The sequence below is a fragment of the Protopterus annectens genome, chromosome 6.part0 (assembly GCF_019279795.1).
Source record: "Protopterus annectens isolate FY-2018-M chromosome 6.part0, PAN1.0, whole genome shotgun sequence".
NCBI lineage: Eukaryota > Metazoa > Chordata > Ceratodontiformes > Protopteridae > Protopterus > Protopterus annectens.
In genome coordinates this window covers 764,167-786,477 of record NC_056737.1, presented here as the reverse complement: position 1 = coordinate 786,477, position 22,311 = coordinate 764,167, and the positions used below count along the sequence as shown (strand labels likewise).

At 42.6% G+C, this 22,311-nt stretch overlaps 1 protein-coding gene across 2 annotated transcripts in view; it reads right to left on the bottom strand.

Moving 5' to 3' along the window:
* LOC122804127 (putative transcription factor p65 homolog) overlaps positions 1-22,311 on the bottom strand; it is a 2,378,992-nt gene that overhangs the window by 2,151,435 nt on the left and 205,246 nt on the right. The window contains exon 2 of one of the 2 annotated variants that reach the window (XM_044073775.1): positions 11,028-11,087. The exons of the other annotated variant lie outside the window; for it this stretch is intronic. The gene's annotated coding sequence lies outside the window, so the exon portion shown is untranslated. The remainder of the gene's footprint in view (positions 1-11,027; positions 11,088-22,311) is intronic. 2 annotated transcript variants of the gene reach the window in all.

The following is a 22,311-nucleotide window of genomic DNA, read 5'->3' as shown; positions in this document are numbered from 1 at the left end:
GCCATTAGGGCCTGAAGTTCAGAAACCATCCTTGCTGAGGTTATTGCCAGAAGGAAAGCAGTTTTCCACGATAGATGCTGTAGGTCTGCTGTTGCTGCTGGTTCAAAAGGTGCGAGTGTCAACTTTTCTAGCACAAAGTTCAAATCCCAAGCTGGCAATGGTGGTTTCCTTGGAGGTTTTACATTCTTGATTCCTCTGAGGAACTGCCTGAGTAAAGGATGTGAAAAGACAGGTGGATCAAAACTGTATTCTGCTGATATAGCTGATGCATGTATCTTGATGGAGGAATAGGACAGGCCTGTATGTAGAAGCTCTGCCAAATACTCCAGAATGTTAGCCATATCTATATTTGACACATCTTTTCCTCTTTCAGTACTCCAAATGACAAACCTTTTCCATTTTCCTGGATAATTCCTTCTTGTTGAAGGTCTGCGGGCTTCTAGGATAATGTCTAACCCTTTGGGAAAGTTCTGGATTAGTTGCTGCTATGTGATGTTCCATGCAGTCAGTTGCAACGTTTTTAGGTTCGGATGCATGATGCTGTAGTTGGTTCTGAGTTAACATCAAAGGCATCAGGGGTATTGACCACATGTTGTTACGAGACATGCTCCTCAGCAATGGGTACCAGTGTTGTCTTGGCCAGTTTGGAGCTATCAGGGTTATCCTTGGACGTTCCTCCTTGATTTTTAGTAATACCTTGTGTATCAAGGGAAGAGGAGGGAATGCATATGCTGTTAGGCCTTTCCAGCTGAAGGAGAGCGAATCCACTTTCCATGCCATTGGGTGGAATGTCCTTGTGCAGAATTTTTTGAGCTGGTGATTGAGAGGGGAAGCGAATAGATCTATCTGAGGCATTCCCCATTTCTTTGAGATGGTCTTGAAGATGTCCGGATGTAGCATCCATTCGTGGGCATCCGATGTGGTTCTGCTTAATATGTCTGCTAGAGTATTCTCCTTTCCCGGTACAAACATTGCCTGTAACTGGATGTTGTAGCCGAGTGCCAGGTTCCAAAACTCCAAAGTCATTCTGCATAGGGGGTATGAATGAGTGCCTCCCAGTTTGTTAATGTACCACATGACTGTGGTGTTGTCTGTCCTTATCATCAAATGGCCTTCTTTGAGAAATGGTCTGAAATTTTGGATTGCCAGTTTTACTGCCAGCATCTCTTTTAGGTTGATGTGCAGGTGAAGTTGATCCTGGGTCCACAAACCTTGCACGCATTTGTCCAGCATGTGAGCCCCCCATCCTAGGTCTGAGGCGTCTGTTGTGATGGTCTGATTTGCTTGACAGCTGCGAAAGGGTAGTCCCGGGTTTGACTGGCATGCTTGAGCCCACCATAGGAACTCCTGTTTTAAGCATGGAATTAGTGGAATTTCTGCTTCTAGGCTGTGCCTGTGTTGAGACCATAAATTCTTTAGGTACCACTGTAGTTTTCTCATATGTAGTCTGGCATGTGGAACCAAGATTATGCATGATGCCATGAAGCCCAAGGCCTGCAGTACTTTTCTTGCTGTTAACTTGTTCTGTTTTGTTAGAGCCAAGAAGTAAAGAGGGAGTTCTTTTGTTTTTCTGCAGTTAGGAATGCCATTTGTCTTACTGTGTCCAATTCTGCGCCCAAGAATGTCCTTGTTTGGGATGGTATCAGCCTTGACTTTTGTAAATTGACTGTGTATCCCAGTGCTTGTAGCAAGTAAATGACCCTTTGTAAATCTGTTGTCAGCTTGCTTTTGTTGTCCCCTTGTAGCAGGCAGTCGTCCAGGTATGGGTAAATTTGGATTCCCTGTAGTCTGCAGTGGGCGATTACTGATGCCAGGCATTTTGTGAATACTCTGGGCAGTAGATAAGCCAAAGGGCAATGCTGAGAATTGATAATGCTCTGATCCTGCAAGAAATCTGAGGTATCTTCTGCAGATTGGTCGAATGGGGACGTGCAGGTATGCCTCCTTGAGATCTAGAGTTACCAGCCAACACTCCTTGCCCAGCATGGGAAGAAGTTGCTGTAGGGTCAGCATTTTGAATTTTGGGACAATGATGTATGTATTTAAGGTGGACAGGTCGAGAATAGGTCTCCAACCTTTTTCCTTTCTTGGAACTAGGAATAGTCTGGAGTAGAATCCTTTTCCTTGTTCTGTAATTGGCACTCTTTCCACAGCTCTCATCTTTGCTAATTGCATTATCTGTTGTAGAGCTTCTGTTTTTGATTTGGAGGTAGGTTTGGTATTCCTCTTTGACTGGTAAAGTGTGGAAGTGGAACCGTAACCTTGATCTATGGTTTGCAAAATCCACTTGTCTTTTGTGATGTAGTGCCAGTTCTTCGAAAATAAGGTTAATTTGCCGCCTAATGGAGCTGCTATTTGTTCCCTGGTAGGCGGATTTAGAGTTAAGTCACTGTGATTGTGTTGTTGTAGTGGCAGTGGTTGTGTCTGTGCCTCTGTTATTACCTTGCCACTGTCGCCCTCTGTAGGCACCTCCTCTGGATTGGTTTCTGCCTCTGGGACGCCTATTCCTGCCCCTTTGGGATCTTGTGGAGTCAGGAAAGGACCAATTTTTGGCAGGCCAGTTCCTGCTAAACCTTGGGGGCTGAACCTGCAAGAAATCTTTAACTGTTTGAACAGATTTTGCCTTTTCTTCCATTTTCTTCATTACCTGCTGGGCAGGTGTACCAAACAAACTGGTCTTATCCATAGGAGCATCTAATAACTTAGCTTTAACATGATCCAGTAAGACTTGTTCCTTTAGCCATGCATGTCTTCCTATCACTGTGCCAGTCATGGCTGACCTAAATGAAGCCTCCAGTGCATCATAGCCACATTTTAAGGAATGGTTACTAACCTGTTGTATGTTATTTACCATTTCTAATACTTATTTCTTATCGACAGAGTCATCAGAGGATAGCTTTTTAGTTAACTGATCAAGCATAAACTCTTGGTATTGTATCATGTGAAACTGACAGTTTAAAGCTCTAGCTGAGAGAGTAGCCGAGGTGTAGACTTTTTTGCCCCATCTGTCTAAAGACCTGGCTTCCCTTTCAGAAGGAATAGGGTTTTTTGCTGTGGTCGAGGCTACTGCCCTAGGTCCCTGGGATATAGTTTCGGGGTCTGCAAGAGGGGCCTTGTAAAGGTGATGAGTGTCTGGTACCCTGTAGAATCTATCTGGTTTGGCAGGGGCTGGAGGTAAAGAGTCTGGTGCAGAGCAGACATCATTAAAGGCATCGTCCACCACAGAAAGGACAGGAGGTATAGCTAAGGGCCTGTGCTGTGGAAGATGCAGAAAAGTCCTAAGTCTTTTTCTGGAATCTGAGAAATCCTGCTGCTGCCATTGGAATTGCTCTCGCATGGCATGTAAGGTTTCCCCAAAGGAGAATTCTTCTGGTGGGGAAGCAGCTGGAATGGATTCTTCAGCATCTGAGTCTTCATAATTGGAGAAAGGAGCCTCTGGCTGGTCTGTTATGTCTGAGTCATCGGCTGAATCATCAGAGGACACAGGCTCGGGGGGCTCTGCCCTAGGTCTCTTCTCTGGGGCTGAGAGGCCCTGTCTGGGTGAGATTGAGATTCCCTAATCAATGATATTAAATCTTCTGCCAGAGTAAGCATTTGTGAACTAGATGTGGGCCTGGTTGTAGGGGGTTTGACAGGCACTGCTTTAGTAGATTTGGCTGCTTTAGCCCTGGCAAAGGCCTTAATGGACATGGCTGCTGGAGGCCTAGCAGCACCACGTGCTGGGGTAGAGACATCCAAGGGAATGGTGTCTGATAAGTCAGTAGCAACCACCGTAGTGGATAAAATTTCTGAGGCCGATTCAAGTGAAGTAGCAGGAGCCTCAGTGGTAGTCATAGATTCAGCTGTACTTTGATCAGTTTTCTCGGTTTCGCCGAAACAGAGACACTCGCGGTTTGCTTAACCATGGTTTCGGCCGAAACCGCGGATCGCGAGTGTCGGTCTTTTTCTTTGTGTTTTTTAGCGATTTGGGAAGTCGGAGGATCCGACGGCATAATATACGCAAAATCTGAGCCGAAAAACTGTTCAGCAAACTCCGACCGACGCCTAAGCGTACGTCGGTTGAAAGAAGCACAGGCTGAACAGGCTGCTACGTCGTGGGCTGGGCCTAAACAAGGCAAACAGTAAGAGTGGAAATCTTTATGAGGTATTTGTTTCCCACAAGTTAAACAATTATTTACTTTTTCTGACATCGGCTGAGGCAAGAAAGAGTCCCCAACGGGGTACTTAGCTTTAGAAGTCTTCGAAGTAGTATTCGGTAGTAGTAATCTCTGGATCCGACCGACCGGCACTTGCGAACAGCTTCTGCTTCGGGCGCCACGCGGCAAGAAAGACTGAGGAAAATGGCGTCGGCTGATGCCTTTATACCCGAAGACCAACAGAGATGACGTCGGGTGAAGTGTGACATCAGCCGAGGCCGGACCCGGACTTTGGAATCCGGCCGACTGAAGGGCTGCCTGACGACAGAACAACCCAGTTGTTATGACTGCAGATGCATCCATGAAGGACATCTGCCAACTCCCTCTTGCCGGGTGGAACACTGGGGAGCTTCTTTTGAATTTTTGGAGAGGCTAGATAAAATGCAATGTAGTAGCCTCTAAATATTATGCTTTGCACTCGAGCATTATTTGGGCCAAGTCACCTGGGTGCAAGGAAAAACAGCCCCTGACTGCCTCCAGAGCCAGACAATCGGGCAGCGCTTCAAGAGGCTGAAAGGGCTTGTCAGATAAGGGTTCCCTAAACCCCAGGTTTTGCAGGTTCCCTCTGCCTCTAGGGCAGCATCTCCCATTAAAGCCCAATCTTCTGCATCTGGTGGGGTACTCTCTGCTTTGATCAGAAAAAGATCCTTGGGATTTTCGGAACCAAGTCTTTTAGACCCTCTGATTCTTTTAGTAGGCTCGTTCAGGGGTGAAAAACTTGATCCCCAAGGCAGACAAGGTCTTACCCTCTTGCTCCCTGCTAGTCAGGTTGTCTAACTGACCATCTAAATTAGGAAGAACCATCAAAAGGAGCGCTGACAAAAGATGCCTTAAATGACTACGCAAAAATCACAAAGCCTCATCCATGCATGTCTACATATAGCAATGCCGGTGCCAGCTGCCCTTGAGGATCATTCCGCTGAATAGGAAAAAAGCCTCATGGAAGTATTTGCCAGGGAAGTAACTGTGGTCAGTTTCAGAGAAACCTTATCAAGATCCACCTTAGGCATGCACTCCGCCACGGACTCAAAAGTTTCTTAACTAGAGCTCTCTGTAGGTGAATAAACTGTGCCAAGTAATTAAGTGCTTTAAGCGAAACAGTCACCGGACTGAAATGTCTGTATAAATCACAATGGTCCTCAGAGGAAGAGCATCCTGAAAGGCCTGCAACAAGAGGGGGACTGCTCTCATCTCTAGGAGACTGATGTGCAATCTGGTCTCTAGGAGAGTCCACGTGGCTTGGATCTTCTTCCCTTCAAAAAGCCCCCCCCCCCCCAGCTGAGAGTGGGTGGACAGTAGAGCTCCATTGCATGAGCTTTTTCTTAGAAGCTGCTTCCACCACCATAGCATCAACTGGGATGCCTTTACTCCAAAAGGGTTTGATTTTCTGGGGGGGGGGGGTTCTGTCTGGTCGCTTTGGTACTGGCTCTATGGTGTCCGGCTCCTCCCAGGCCTGATGCGCAACAAGAGCTTTAAGACCATCTGCTGGGGGAGGGAACGAACCAAGATGTAGACGGGCCAACCATGAAGGCCTCCAAGAATATGGACTCTTTTGAAGAAGGGTTTTTGGACAGCCAGCCACCTTTTTGCTTTCAAATTTCCATGATGTGTACAAAGTAGACATCATCCGGTGGTGATTTGGAAGACCCTTCTCCCTCATCGTAGTCCGTATCCTCGGTAAGGGACTCCACTGGGGAATCCAAGTGCCGCCTCTTGCATGTCTTCGTCCGTGGAATCTCCTCTGTGGGATATTCAGGGGAGGAGTTGGAGGAGGAAGGGACCACATCAGGTGGAAGGGTCTGGAGATCCCTACAGGCAAGCTGACTCTGGACTGAAATGGAAGGTTCAAGACCCAGATCTGATCCAAGAACATGGGGAGAAGCAGAATTCAAAGGATCCAGAACTCTGACCACAAAGACGGCCTTTTCCAAAACCCAGAAAGCCGAAGGTCCCAGGGACACTTTTCCCCCACTCCTTCGGGACTGGTGTCCCCGATGAAGGCAGGAGCACCCCAGAACCTTGCCTCCCACATAGAACCAGCCTTGCAATCGCGAGGGTCAAAGCTCCAAGCAGAAGGGAAAGATCCAACAAAATTGGAGCCACACCCCATCCCTCAGATCCAGCCACGGCATCACAGACCCAGGAATTACTCTGATCCGAGAAATCTTGGAGCTGAGGTAGTTCAAGGTCATGGTTGGCATCGAGGAAGCAAAGCTCCTCTGATCCAATCCCTGGATCCCTCGGGAGACTGCTGTCCTGAGGCTCCAAAACCACTACTCAGATCAGAGAAGATAAAAAGGAAGTGGTAGGGACACTCTTGGATCCACGAGGAGATGGACTTGAAAGTAACCCCCCCCCCATTCTAGATCTGAGCCTTGATAATGGACCTAACCATTTTGTCCACTTCATCGTAAAGGCTTCTAGAGGATCCTGAAGAAGCCACTGAAGAGGGCTGTGAATGCCTATGAGTCTGAAGAATCTCACACTGCACTGTGGGAAAGACAGATCTGACAGATTTCCCGGGCGACCAAATCTTAAACTCCGGATCCGGGGATTTCTGGACAGGGGGCTGAGAAGCTGTTCTTGTGCCTGGATCTGATCCCTTAGGATCTGACAAAGCAGTAGAGGAAAGATAGCAGGATGATGGAGTCGCAGCCAACTTGGAGGACTCCGGTCCAGAAGGACTCCAGTCCAGAAGACGGCCCACTCAGAGCAGTCAAGTTTAGAAGATTCAAAGAAGCCACCATGGATCTCAGGTCAGGCATTCTCGGGTCAGACTTTAGCTAGTTTTGTAGGCTCCAAAGGTGCCCTAGAGTCCTTATGACGGTGCTTCTTAGCCTCAGAACCCTGAAAATCCTTAGAAGAGGGTTAAGCCCCTGGAGAAGATAAATGAGTGGGCAGAAGGTCCTTCAAAATTTGCTTACTTTTCCTTTCCTGAATAGCCCTTGTATTGAACCCTTTGCAAATTTTGCAAAGGGAATCCAAGTCGGCCACTCCTAAACAATAAACTAACTTATGTGCATTAGCGTGTGGAGTCTTCCTCTCACACTCAGTGCACTGTTTAAATCCTGTTGGATTATCTATCTGTAAGAAGCAACAACAATTTCTGTAAAACAAAAAAGTGTTTTCTTAATTAAAAAAAAAGGATGGGCCAAGGCCCGAATGGAGAGGATAGGTGGTGGAAAAGGAGACCTAACAACCTTACAAGCTAATAGAAAGGGAGGAAATTATATATAAATTAAGGTTGAAGAGTTTTAAGAAGAAAAAAAAACTGAAGTAATCACCTATCTGTGAAGATAATTCTTGGAGCACTGGAATCACATCTGTACCTACTAGTGGCAAACGAGATCTGAGGAGGTTGAGCTAAGGGCAGAGGATTATGGGTAAGGGAGGAGCTACAGCTTAGAAGCAAAGTCTGGTAAAAAGTTGGCAGAGTTGGATCAGACAGGTCAGATCAGAACCCATCAGCGAAGCAGAATAAGATAGTTATCGGATACCTGTTCCAGAGAAGGGATAATCTTTGAGACACAACTGTCCCTACAAACACATCATATTTATGTCGCAGACTTGGTTTAGGTCCTCAGAACTGACATTTCTGATGTTATTGGTTTTCCAGACGTGCAAAAAATCCAGCGCCTTGTAGGCTAGTCACAGATCACTGATAAGCAGACTGTAAGAGACCAATCACCGGTACATGACTTTGAGACCGTCTACACAGGACTTGTTTACTCCCTGTATTCTTTTTGTGAGGAACCTCTGTGATCTCTCAAGCTATTGCAAATACCTGACAAGGCACATGTGGAAGGGTGCATTGTACTCAGATTGTCTGTTAAGTGAACAGTACAGCAGAACAGTGACTTCCTTGGATCTGGATGCCATACCCTTATAAGCTGTGCAGCCAGGTACACCAGATGTGTTACGGGACAGGTAGGGACCAAATAAACGATTCTTCACACTAAGTGAAGACCAAAAAAATAAAAGGTCTTTAATGTGGAACATCAGGTAGTACTGAACACAACACAAGTAGCTCCATGTTTGGCCCATATGCTGGTATACAAGCCAATCAAAAAAATTGCAAAGCAGACCTCTTCTGTTCAATGCGGAACATCAGCCAATCCCACATTAAATAGAAGTAGCTCCATTTTGTGATATTTTGATTACCTCATATACTGGCATACGGGCCAATCAAAAAAAAAAAAAAAAAAAAAAACAAACAAAGCAGAGGCTGTTTCACCGGAATTTTAACCAGCAGTGCGCGTCTCGGGATCGGGCTGCTGATCCCGGGGCAGTCCCGCTCAAATAGGGACGTCTGGCAACCCTGTGTGCAGCACAGAATGACTCTCACCACAGTAAACACATGGTGGTCAAAGGTCAGGTTACTGCCAACATGCATTCCCACATTCCTGACCACTGGGCCTACTTTTAGGAGTATATTATAAAAGTGGTAATTTCCAGGGGTATTTTTTCATATTGAGTTTTAGTCCATGGCTCTAGCACCAATTGTCTTTGTCAGACCAACATAAAACAAAATATAATAAATTATAAACAAAAATATGAAAGTAGTAACGTTGCACAATCACTAATCAAATTTTATTCCAATAAAATCCTGCCATCACCACCACCAAGTTCTAAAAGGGCTTAAATCTAAACATTTTATGCAGGGCTTCAAAAATGCCTTGGTCAGTATCCACACACAATCAAATTTAGTTACTCTACTTTTAATTTATTTTAACAAGGAAATCACCAATGATTAGAGTATTCTTATTATAAGCTATGCTAGAATAACATTATGTTGTTGCTCAGAGGACTAATCAATGTGTTTAATAACCCTGATAAAGTATTTAACAGTCTTGTCCAAAATTAACATGACCCATATCCATAGTGCTGCATACTGCCTTCAGTCTCTGAAAAAGTGTGAAAGGGTGTTTCTCACCAATGAGCCCTACTGATGAGGAATCTCAGATCGTACCTGTCACTAGGAATGTCAGACTGCTTGAAACAAGACTGGCAGAATGATCATTATTAGTGTCTGCTGGTTCCTCAGCATTTGCAACATTTATCCAAGTCTTCTTCACTGCTAGCTATACATAAAGAAAATCACTAGAATAATGAAATAAATACATTGTGTGCAAACAAAATACACGCAAACAAAAGAATGCCAAAAAATACGACTGTTTTGCAAAGGGAGGGGGGGCTAACTCCTCAGCATGATCTACACTACTTCTAAATATATTTTACTCATAGAAATTCATTGTATAAAACACAGTTCTGTAGGAAATACAAAATAATAAAATGATGCATTCAGACTGCTAAACTTCATTAAAAATATTTTACACAATTAATCCCCATGCATAAACACGCATTTAACTGTATTAAAATCACACCAAATGTTGGGCATGGTAGAAAAGGGAAGGAACAAATTACATACAAATAAATGGGTCTATATCACTTCGACGAAACTGCAGAAGTTCGTACACCATATGTTCGAACTTCTAACCTCGAAGTGCAAAACCATCGAAGGCTTACAGCAGCGATTTTTTTCCCAGGGGGGGGGTCACTGTTCCAAGAAAACACACACACACAACACAAACACACCAAAATAAATAATCCACACATACACTTCACAAAACCCTACTTCTAACCCTACACTAAATCGTACATACACTATCTATCCACTTACCTTAGCCCAAACCCTAAGGTCCGTAACTATCGCACACTCACCTTACCCGCTCCCTAACCCTAAGGTCCGAAGCTATCGCACACTCACCTTAACCCGGTCCGTTCGCACTTACCTTAACCCAGTCCGTAACCTTTGTACCACAGTGGAGGGAATAGTGAAGCCGCAGAAACGGCCCACCGAATTCTTTCCCTGGAAAAGAATTTGGTGTTCCTCGGCTTCGCAATAATCAGTTTTCGAACTGCTGAAGTTTCGACGATCTGATAGGAAACCAAATAAATGGAATTTCTAAGAACCATACATGCAGAATAATCTTCAGTAGCAGGAGTCCTACCTCTCAACTTTCCAGAATTTTGCCCATGTTTAAGCCTGTTCAGAACTGCCCCTAACAAAAATATGTGTTATTTTCTTCCAAATCCCTGAAAATTGAAGTTAATAATAAACAATGACAGACATTTGAGTTTCAGACTTCACATCATTCATAAAAAATGCATGCTAACACCACCTTTTGTTCTAGCAACTTTTACGTTTGTAAGAGCAATATTTAAATTTTGTCCCCCCCTCCCCCATTACTTTTGGCTCTGTCCAGATTTCTTGTGCTAGCAGGCCGAGAGGTATGATAGGAATGAGGCTTAAGGGAAGGCAGTTTAAGTAATGCTGGAGTGAATTAAAATTGTTAAAAAGAAAATGCATATATATAATGCATGAAAACAATGAAAAATGTTAATAGTGTTTGTTTTCTTTTAAAGTCTTCCTATATCACTATTAAATTTGAGAACAAGTGTTTAAAAATGTTGTGTATGGCTTCCATATCCAACACAAAACATAAGATGATGAAACGCCAATGCATGCCATCACAAAAAATAAGTAAGCGTGCAACATATGCTTATTTAAACACTTTGGAAAAAGGAAGTACAGATAAAAAGTTTAGCCCAGTTATACACAAAACACCCAAAACAGTGCAGAATGTTTTCACATTATCCAAGTAGCTTATAAAAAACACAGGCATGTGAGCAACACAAACATGCATCCAGTCTTACAGCATTGACACACTTAACATCAAATGTGAAATAAAATTAAACAATAAGCAAACATTGCAGATATCAACCATGCCAAGTAACAAAAGTCAAGTCAAAAAGCCACACGATCCTTACAAGCCAAGGATTCAGCCAAGGATTCATTGGCTCAAACTGAAGTTTCACACAGAAGAGAAGCTATGAAAAAATTAAATACCATGAAAGCAATTAAATATTTTAAACTGTTTATACTGAGTAAAGTAGGGGGTCATTTTATTTCTAACGACTAATAGATACACAACAGGTTATTCTCAAATAAAATTAAAATAATGTACAAAGTATATATAAAATAATGCACATGGTACATATATATTGAGCATAATTGCCTGACTCACTAGTAACTAGCAAATGACAATTCCTTCCACTCCTTGAAGCTTTGATGTCCCACAAGATACAAATGCTATGAAATACACAAACTGCTGACTACCACTGACATACAGCACCTCTAACTAAATCCTACTTAAACACCCCACTTTGAAAAAGAAACAGAAAACTAAATTAGAGAATGTTTATCAAACTAAGTCAATTCTATATGAAGATGTAGAAATGTTAATTAAGTAATAAAAACGGAAGCAACACAGGTTTACCTTAAAAATAAAATTAGAAGTTACTTACCATAACTTGGCATGTGTTGTCCAATTTCATTCTTCCTCACTGATAGGTCTTAGGATCCGATATCAGACCAGATTCGGCTGATTTACAAAGACTTGTGATCTGAGCCTCGAGCTCCTCTCTCTCTCCCAAGATGCCTCTTTCCTCAACTCTTCAGATCGAGTTTGCTCCTCTATAGACAGTTGTCTACAAAGACGTAGAAAAAGGGAAAATGTATTACCATAATCTGCAACTCAAACCAGGAGCCTATGGATTCCTAATTCCTTTAGATAGCTCTTAACAGCTTAGGATGAGAGATGGGTGGGTGGGACGTGTGGAAGAATGAAACTGGACACAGACGCCAAGTTATGGTAAATACACAACTTCTAAATCTGATGTTGTCCATTTCATTTCATCCTCACTGATGGGTCAGAGTCCTCAGCTACATAAATCTCTGGTGGCCCTCATGGAAGGATATGCCTGAGCACAGTGGAGCCAAAGGATGCTTTGTTTCTGGAGACAATATCCAACTTATAAGAAACAAATGTATGGGACTTGGACAAAGTTGCTGCTGCACAGATTTCATCAATAGATGTTCTAGCCGAAGAAGCAGACAAAGTTGAATAAAGGAATAAACAGTACCAATACAATCCACAATCCATTCTGCTAGGGTGATTTTAGACGCTGCCTAGCTTAGTGAATTAGGTGAAAAAGATATAAATAGTTGCTCAGATTTTCTGTACTTCTTTGTCTTGTGCGGATAGAAAAGCAACTGCCTATGAAAGTCAAGCATATGTTACATATATTTACCCTTGTTAGAATGATTGGGAAAGAAGACTGGTAGGTGAATGGACTGATTAATATTAGATTCTGTGGCAACTTCAGGCATAAATTTAGGAATTAGTCTTAAAGAGACCTTATCTTTGAAAAAGGTGAAATAAGGTGGTTTAGATGAAAGTTTGCAGCTCAGACACTCTTTTGGCTGAAGTAATGGCCACAAGAAAAATGTTTTTCCAAGACAGAAACTTCATGTCACAGGAGTCAGCAGGTTCAAAAAGTTGCCGAGTGAGACCCTGAAGGACATGACATGGCGAGGTCCCAAGGAGGACAAGGATCTTTTAATTGGAAACCTAAGTAGGAAAACCCCTTTCATAAATGCCTTGCATAGTTTGGATGTTGAAAGGGAGGATGAAGAATTAGAATATTCCCCACATGAAAATTTGCAATTGCTGCCAGTTGTAATTTTATGGTACAGAAACTGGCACCATCTTAAAAATGTGAACTCGGAAAAAAAAGTACAGTTGAAACAAGAGATGAAAAGGGATCAATATTCTGTTTTGATGCCCAGATTGAAAATCTCTTCCATTTACTATTATAAAGCTTTTTTGTGGATGGCTTCTAGGAAGCCAGCATAATCTCTCAGACAGGGGGAAGCTAGCCTGGTCTTTCTTACAATTACTGAAAGTGCAGAAACAAAGTTGGTTAATCGCAGGGCTCCGAGATTAAGACGTTGATGTTCTGGTAGATGGGAAATTAGATCCGGACTAGGATCCAGTATGCATGGAGGATATTTGATGCAAGACTGTAAGAAAGGGAACCATACCCAACAAGGCCAAAAAGGGTAGACGAAAATCAGAGTGCTCTTCAACCTGCTGGCTTTCTATAGGACTTTTGGAATTAAAGGTACTGGAAGGCAAGCATACAGGAGACCGATCGTGGACTAGAGCATCCCTGAGTGACTCCTCGTTTTGGGGGGGGGGGGGTGGGAATCAGAGCTAAGTACTTAATGCACTTGTTCATGGACAGGCAAAGACCACAGCAAGGCTGGCTCCATTGGCTGAATATTTGGCTTGCTACTGATTGGTTCAGGGACCACTCATGAGGACTCGAGATAGATCTGCTTAGTCTGTCCACCAGTATGTTGCTGTCCCCAGGAATGTGCATTGCAATGAGAAAGTGGTTTGAAGAGATCACCAACTCCCACACTCTCATGGCCTCTCTGCACAAAGAGAGTACAAACAGGTCCGCCCGTTTGTGGACGTATAAACTGCTATCATTTCTACAGGGAGATAGTCATGAAAGGCTTGCAGCATTAGAAGGACTGCTCTCATCTCTAGGATGTTGATGTGCAACTTAGTCTCTGTTAGAGAATAAGTGCCTTGGCCAATCTTCCTTGATAATGCCCCCCACCCCAACAGGGTGTAGCCACTGGCAGGGGGGGGGGGGGGAGAAAAAGCCCTGCCCAGGTGCAGGTCATTTGAGAGAATCCACCATTGAAGGTGACGCTTGCAAACTGTGGTTAGTCTGATAGGAACAGATAGTGGTTGGTACTGAATGGGCCAGTGAACAGCTAGAGGTCACTGTGGCACTCACATGAAGAAAATTGTTAGTGGCACTAGAAGCATGGCAGCTGACAGATCCTAGAACACTCAAAATTAGTTTTGCAGATGAAGTGGGCATGTCCAGTAATACTTGGATTTGTTGTCTCGAAGATATTATATGTTGTGTGTGTGTGTGTGTGTGGGGGGGGGCAATGCTATTTGTGTGATCCTGTTCAGTTGCGTTCCTATGAACTATGTTCTGCACAGGGAACAATTTTGACTTTGCTAAGTTTATCATACTTCCCAAATGACTGAAGAGCTACAGCAAGCATCGTGTGGCTTGAAGTTGATGCCTTATTGGGGCAGTTAGACACTAATTGTCCAAGTATGGAAACACCTGGAATCCTTGCAGTCTCAGGTGAGTTGCTACCACCGACATGTATTTGCTAACACCCGGGGGCAGTGGCTAGTCCAAATGGCAGTGCTCTGAATTGGTAATAACTGGCTCCCAGCCAGAAGCGCAAGTGTTTCCTGGAACACCCTTTATTTATATATGATAATACATGTCCTGGAGATCTATGGAACACAGCCAATCATCCTTGTGTAGTAGTGGCAATATGGACTGAGCCATACCCATGCGGAACTTCGACTTCTTGATAAACAGATTTAGATTGCTTAGATCTAGTATTGGACACCGGTCCCATCTTTTTTGGCATAAAAAAAAAGCAATAGGTTCCGAATCCTTGTTTGGCCGGGACACTTTGGCTGACTCTTCTAAAAGTTTCTGAACCTCTTGAATGGCGTTCTCCCTCTGACTTGGTGGCACATCAGGGAGACTCCTCCTGGGGCTTTGAGGTGGAAGGGAAAAGGGAATATAGTAACCTCTAGAAATTATTTTTAGCACCCAGTTGTCATTTGTTACATTTGTGCAGTCATTTCAGGGCAATGATAATCTGCCCCTGACTACCTCCAGAGCAAGACAGTTAGGCAACGCTTCAGGAGAGCTGGTAGGGCCCATCAGTGAAAGGTTCTCTGAAACCCTGATTCTGCCGACCTCCACTGCCTCTATGAGAAGAGTCTGCCATTAAATCCTCTTGCTCTGGAAAAGGAATCTTCTTGGGAATCTAGAAAAGGACCTTGAGATTTCCTGAACCACATTTTCTTCGCACTTTGTTGGATCCTTGGAAAGGTCTGTTGAGGGGGAAAAAAATTAATCCCTACTGGAGTTGAGATCTTTCCATCCTGCTCACTGCAGGTACGATTTTCTTTTGTTCAATGGTCAAAAAAGGGAAGAACCCTCGAAAGGGGCATTGATGAAGGATGTCTTAAAGGGTTATGCGAAAGTGCAAAGCCTCATCCTGGCATGTCTCCTAATGGCTATGCCTGTTCTGGCTGCTCGATTGGTTCCCTCTGTGGCATTAGAGATTACCTAATTCCTCAGTGAGGCTAGAGGAAAGAGTAGTCAATTGGGGAAATACCTTTTTGAGGTCCTACTCCAACAAGGACTCAGTTGGTAGGTTCTTCAGCCAGGTCCCTCTGTAAACGTGTGAAATTTGCCAAGTAATTCAATACTTTCAGCATAAATGTAGCCAAGGCATAAATGCACTTCCCATGTCGGTCCAATGCAGAGAGTCCTTGTTTGGGAGTGGACAGTGGGGGCTCTGTTCTGCTAGCTCCTTCTTGATGGCTGCTGATACCACAATGGCATCAATAGGGATACCTTTGCTCCAATGAAAGCAATTGGTAGGTGGGCTGAGGCACTGATCTGGATGCCTGGGTATGGGTTCCACGGTGTCCGACTCATTCCACACTTGGCAGGAAACTAGATCAATAAGTTCATCCACTGGTGGGGTCACCCAGGATATAGATGGGCCCATCCCAAAGGGCTCTAGGAGCAAAGACCCCTCAGAAGAAGGGGGCTGGAAAGACCATCCACCCTTTTGCTTCAGGATTTCTAAAATATCTCCAAAAGAGATGTTGTCTGGTGGAGATTGACGGGATCCTTCTCCTTCATCGAAATCTGCATCTTTGGTCAAGGACTCCAAAAGGGAGTTCAAGTGCTACCTCTTCCACCTTTTCTTCTGATGAACCTCTCCCATGGGGTGTTCAGGAGAGGAATCGAAGGAACGGGGGAACACTCTGTGGGGGGAAGGTCTGAAGGCTCTCCTGGAGGGGCATCTGTAGCTCTGGAGAAAAAGTACTCTCTGCCACCTGAAAAGGCAGCCAAACCCAGAGGAACCCCCCCCCCCCCAGAGCAGATGTTGCCAGAAGAGAGAAGGTAGAAACCCATCCCAGATCCAGAACCTCCAGATAGGACCAGACCCAAATTGTTGAGAGCTGAAGCCCCTAGGAGAAGAGACAGACCCATAAAAGTCAGAGCAGAAACCAATCCTGCAGAGTCGGCACCGTCTGGGGTCGAGGACCGCTCTGCTCTGAAAGCACAGTTGGTCTGGGACACAGAGTTCAGGAAAGATACCCTCTGCTTGACGGCTCTCTTGATAAACTGGATCCTGGGCTTCAGAGGCTGAAGGTTGGATCGGAAGAGGAGTCTGTACTACAGGGCTTGGAGCTCTGCATTTTGTTTTTTGTTTGTATTGTTAATGAAAATGGCCTAACCCCTCCCCCTGGTGGTGACATGAGCACCTCTGTTACCACAAGGATGACCTTTGGCTTTGCACACATGGTCTAACGCAAGGTCCTCTTTGTACCAGTTCTCTGCATCCTGACTAGCTTCAGTCCTTCAGCAGATATCTTGTCAGAAGAGAAGCTACACAAGACAGCCAGGACCACTACCACCCCACCCCCCGGGATGGACATTTTCATCTTCCTTGCCTGCACCATCAAGCTCTCAAGCTACTAATAAAACTTGGATCACATGGGCCATAGTCAGGGCTTTATCCCTTTATGCCACCTTAAGATAAATCCTCTTATTCTTTGAAAAGAACTACCTAAAGTTCCCAAAGTAGAGCAGACAGTATTCCACAAAAGTATGATGCCTTCCCAAAGAACAGCAAATAATATTCCACAAAACTGAATTTTGAAATACATTAGAATTTTATTTCTATAATCCGTAAAACCAAAAAAGTTATGTACTGAACATAATAGATCTATTTTGAGAATTGTGTCTTTATTAATCAACAGGACAACACTCACAGCAGCACCTCAGTAAGAGATCACCTCACACAAAGGCAATACAAACCCAAAATTAGGCAGCACACTAAGGAAAAGTACAGTTGTGTACTTACCATAAATGTAGATGTTAGACTGTTTTCACTGTTGCAATCTTAACTGATGGGATTTCCTGCTGAAAAAGACCCTGGCTAGCCCGACTACTAGAGAATTTTCTCCTCCTCCTGAAGCTGGCGAACACCCTGACCAAGGTCAAGACTTCTGGGTATAAAGGGAGTCAGCCAGCATCATAAACTCAGTACTTTCTTACACCCAACTTTTAAGAGCCCACAAGAAGGACCCAAGGCCCTAAGCTCAGAAATTCCAGGGTATGCACAGTGGAGGAGGAGGAGGAAGGAAGAACCCTGAAGGAGAGAGAGAATAATTACCCTAATCCCATAGGGCAAAAGGGGAAGGAGGGAGGGAAAGAAAGAATACTGCAACAATTAATGCAGTCGAACATAGACATTTATGGTAAGTGTGCACAACCATACTATGATGTTCTGTGTGTTTCACTCTTGCAATCATAACTGATGGGATGACTCCCAAAGCTGAAAAGAGGGTGGATGGAAAGATTAGGGAAAGGAAAGGATGCCCTGCAAGATGGCAATGGCAAACCCTGCTCTGGACTTGGAGAAGATTGAAAGCTGATAAATGTTTGGTGAAGGGATGCACAAAGGACCAAGTGGCAGCTTCCAAAATGTCCATAGTGGCCACCCTGTTTAGAAAAGCTGTAGCAATAGCCCTTATGGAGTGTGAACTGACAGGGTGAGGAGGTTTCTTTCAATGATGGCTGTAGCAAAACAAGATAATAGTGGGAGATCCATTTGGAGAATGTTTGATTAGGAACTGGTCTCCCTTCAGAACTACAAATGCCACAAGAAGCTGGTCAGATTTCCTGACATTCTTTGTTCTGTCCAAGTAGAATCGCAAATTGCCTATGCACATCCAAAGTGTATGACTCATACCCCAGCCCAACAACACAGCAGCAGATGTCAGTACAACAAATGAGGTCTTGGTCGTATAATCAGGTGTACAAATGCTAGACGTGCAGAACATTGTTCGCAGAAGAACAAAATTACACATCAAAGTATGCTTAGCAAAATCAGAGACTTATTTGGCTACTGACATCAATTTAAAAAGTCAAAATAAAATGTCTTTAAATAGTATGCATTTTCTGATGTAATGCAAGTCGGTAACCGCAATAAATGCTATTGCATGTCAAGTGTAATCCACCACTTTTTTTCTCAGACACACTTTCAAATAGCAATGCTGCAGGAGACATATTTATAAAGAAATGAGCACAAATTTGATAAAGAAAGGATTTCAGCGGATGCATACTCAGCAAAATATTAGGGACAAAATGAAACAGAGTATTCTAATTTCTAGAAGAGCACTAATAGTATTAGAGGGGAAAAAAGGACTACTAACAGGGTAGGAGGATTACAATGGCATGTATTTGTATTCCACCAAAAACTATTATGGGGAAAATAATCAGCTTTCAGCAGGGAGTATTACTTATAGGTGCAGAATGAACTTGATTTGCAACAGTAAGGATGTATCTGGGGGACATAGAAGGGAAAATATAACAATAGGGTAGATTTCTGAAGAAATTCAAAATATTTGGTTATGGAAGTTGTGAATTCAGTAGTAGGAACTGAGCATTTACATATTATTCATACAATAACTGGGCAAGGATAAACAGAAATTATATTTCATAGGGGCATGTGCATTTAATTGAAAGCTTTGACATGTCCAATTATTTCAGATCATGCACCAATTAAAATGCAGGGTAGTAAAGTAAAAATTAGAGACATGGGCTTTCTAAAGTACCTGTTAAAAAGAAAGGAATTTACGGAATAGATAATGGACATTATTCAACAGTTATTCGGGAAAATAGAAATTTCTTCAGAAGTCATAGCTACTGAGCGGGATAAATGGAGAGAGTTTAAAATAGGGTAGAAATAAGAGAGAGAGATCTGGTTTGGTAGTAATTATTAGAGGAGCTGATAATGTTTAAGCATCGAAGAGCCAGTGGAATCTCACAGTACAAGACGACGTGCAACTAAAGAGTGCTAAAGAGAAAACATAAGGAGTATCTGGATAATATGAATGAATAACAGACTGCAGTTAAGCAATAACTCCATAGGAAAAAAAACTTAGCACAATGACTTATGCAACATAAAATAGAAAGGACTGTTGCCAAACTTAGGGAGCATGCAACAAGAAAAACAACAAGAAAATCCTGTACAGGTATTTTGGAAATTGTATGAAAATTTGCATAGAGCAGAGAAATGTAAACAAAAACAGAGTACAAATGGAAATATTTATGGAAGAACAGCAGCAATATAACTCCATGAGCAAGGTTCCATACAGGATTCCACACTGCATGAAAAGAGAGACACAACAGTTTACTGAGCTCGTTCATCACCAATTCCACGGGACTTACCATGTAATTGGTGAAGAAAGAGCTCAATAAACTGATGTCTTGCTCATGGCATTACACTGCTGTTTTTCATTAGTTTTTTTACTTAATGCTGCACTTTCTTCATTGGTGGTTTTCAAATAACTATGGAAGACAAGTATGTCAAGGTTAGAAGTAGATGAAGCTCAACAATTAACAGTTAAGACAGGAGAAGATGAGATAAAATTGTGATGTATAAATCAATCTGCAGGGAGGTCCACAGGAACAGATGGTTCCTGTGGAAGAAGTTCGGAGGGAAGAAAGTAAAATCTAGAAGATTTTGTTTAGGAGTATTTCAAAAGGAGAGGAAGCACCACCATTTTGGAAGAAAGCTGTGGTGGCTGTAATACGTAAAGATGGTATCAGACCCCGCTTCATATAGTTTCATTTAAATTTTAACCATGATTATAAGTGTGTGTGTGTGTGTGTGTCGATATTAGCTGAAAGAATAGCAAACGTGTTACCAAATAGTGATGGATATGGATCAATATGGTTTTATGGAGGAGAGGTGAACATTTGGCAACATTAATAGAAAAATGGTGAAACAGAGGAAAGCAGAACACAAAAATACACTGCTGAGGTTGGGTCTTGATACAGAGAAAGCATTTGACAGAGTAAGCTAGGATTTTATGAGTAGGACAATGGAAGCCTTTGCATTCTCTGATACAATAACAAGTTTAATTAGGAGGATATATGAAGGTTGGGAGGCAATAAAAATTGGATGGTTCCTCTTTGATAATTTGTGTCTCAGAGAAACCAGGTAGTGTGCCCTCTTTCCACATGTTTATAAAGTTATATTTAGACCCACTGGCAAGCAAGCAATAAATAAATAAATGACTCAAATTTAAGAAGGTTTTACTTTATTTACATTTGTTTACCAGGGTAGTGTACTAATCAGTACTGACAAATTTCAGGCTCAGCCCTGTTGAAATAAAATTGATACGGTACTCACGAAAAATTGTCTTTATTTGCAGACATTATTCTGCACCTGTTAAATCCAGAAAAGAAATGGCATCTCAGTGCTGTGGAACATTTTGAGATGGTTTCAAGTCTTTTCAGGTTATAAAATTAATGAAGATAAAACAAAGGCTACAGCCATAAAATATGTACCCACACATGAATTTGCACAGCAGTACTGATATTTATACGGACATAAGATAAAGTATTTTGGAGTACGGACTAAAAAAGGCTTCTGCTATGGCAGCTAAGGATATGTGGGAAGAGGCTAAACAAAAGATAATACAAAGACTAAGAAATGGGAAGCTGTTGTTCATGGGTATTAAGAGGGTTCCTATTGAAATGTCGACAGCTTAGGTTGTTGCATGCTTAATCATAGACACCTAAGCGAATGCTTACAATAGCGAACGCCACATCATGGAATTCTTTCCTCAGGAATTCGCATAAATTTGCATGGCCGTTATCAGGCATTTGCCCTTTCCCCAATGTAGAGCGATCTCGGACTTGGTATATTTAGTTGGGGGGGCAAAGCCCCCCACTATGTTTGCGTGTGTTTGTGTATTTTGTTTACAGACAGCCACCCAAATTCTTTCCCGATGAAAGAATTCAATGATGTGGCCGTTCATTACTGTTAGATTTCGATGCTTAGGTGTTGACGTTTTAGGATTCGACAACCTAAGCTGTCGATGTTATGATATAGACGTGTATTAAGATACAAGCAGTGAAAACCATTTTAGTACCTTTAGTTTTATATACAGGTCAGTTATATTTTTTAATCAACCAGGGGAGAAGTTGTGGACAATAATTAAAGAGTTGTAGGAATTTATCTGGAAGGGAAAGAGAGTAAGGGTTAAGTGGCAAAAGTTGATCCTTCCAATAAAACAAAATGGTTTACAGTTACCTGATTTTTTTTTTTTTTTTTTTTTTTAATTATTTTACCATTTGTTAACCTGGAAAGTCCAACTGGGACAGAGCTCATTTTTTCAGCAGAGGCATGGACGCAGGTCTTTGAAATGTGGAAGGAAAACGGAGCACCCAGAGGAAACCCACACAAACACAGGGAGGACATGCAGACTCCACACAGAAGGCACCACAGCAGAGAATAGAACCGGAGAACTTCTTGTTGTAAGCTGTAAGCGACCCCTAAATATTACAGACCAATAACTTGCCTTCCAATGATGTATAAACTATATACGGGAATTATTGCTGACAGACTTTACAGTCATTTAGAAGAAAACAATTATGGCAGTAGAACAAAACAGCAATACAAGAAAGTCATACAGAATAAAGGATCATTTGTTGTTAAATAAAGTTACAGTGGAGAACTGTAAAAAGAGGAAGAAAGTACTGCATGGATCGACTACAAAAAAACATTTGATAGTATCCCACATTCATGGATAAAAAAGAGTGCTTAAAAATGTATAAGATACACCAGACACTGATCGACTACATTACAGTGACCATGAAAAAGTGGCAGACCACTCTGCAATTAAGCCATGATAAAAGAAATTATTATCCCAAGAATAAAAATTCAAAGGGGGGATATTCCAGGGTTAGTCTCCGTCACCGCTGCTATTCTGCCTTGCCCAAAACCCATTAAGCTATCTACTTAACAGCTTAGGCCATGGCTATAATTTGGCGCATAGAAAACAAAAGTGTAAAGACTTCTCATCTTCTCTTTATCGATGATTTAAAACTGTAAAGCTCATCAGATGAGGAACTAAAAGCACAACTGCAAGTTGTCAAAACTTTTTCAGATTATACAAGAATGTTACTTGGTCTTGATAAAAGTGCAAAACAACCTTTAAAGCAGGAAAACTGCAACGTCAGGAAAACATCAGTTTGGGACAAGAATGTGATG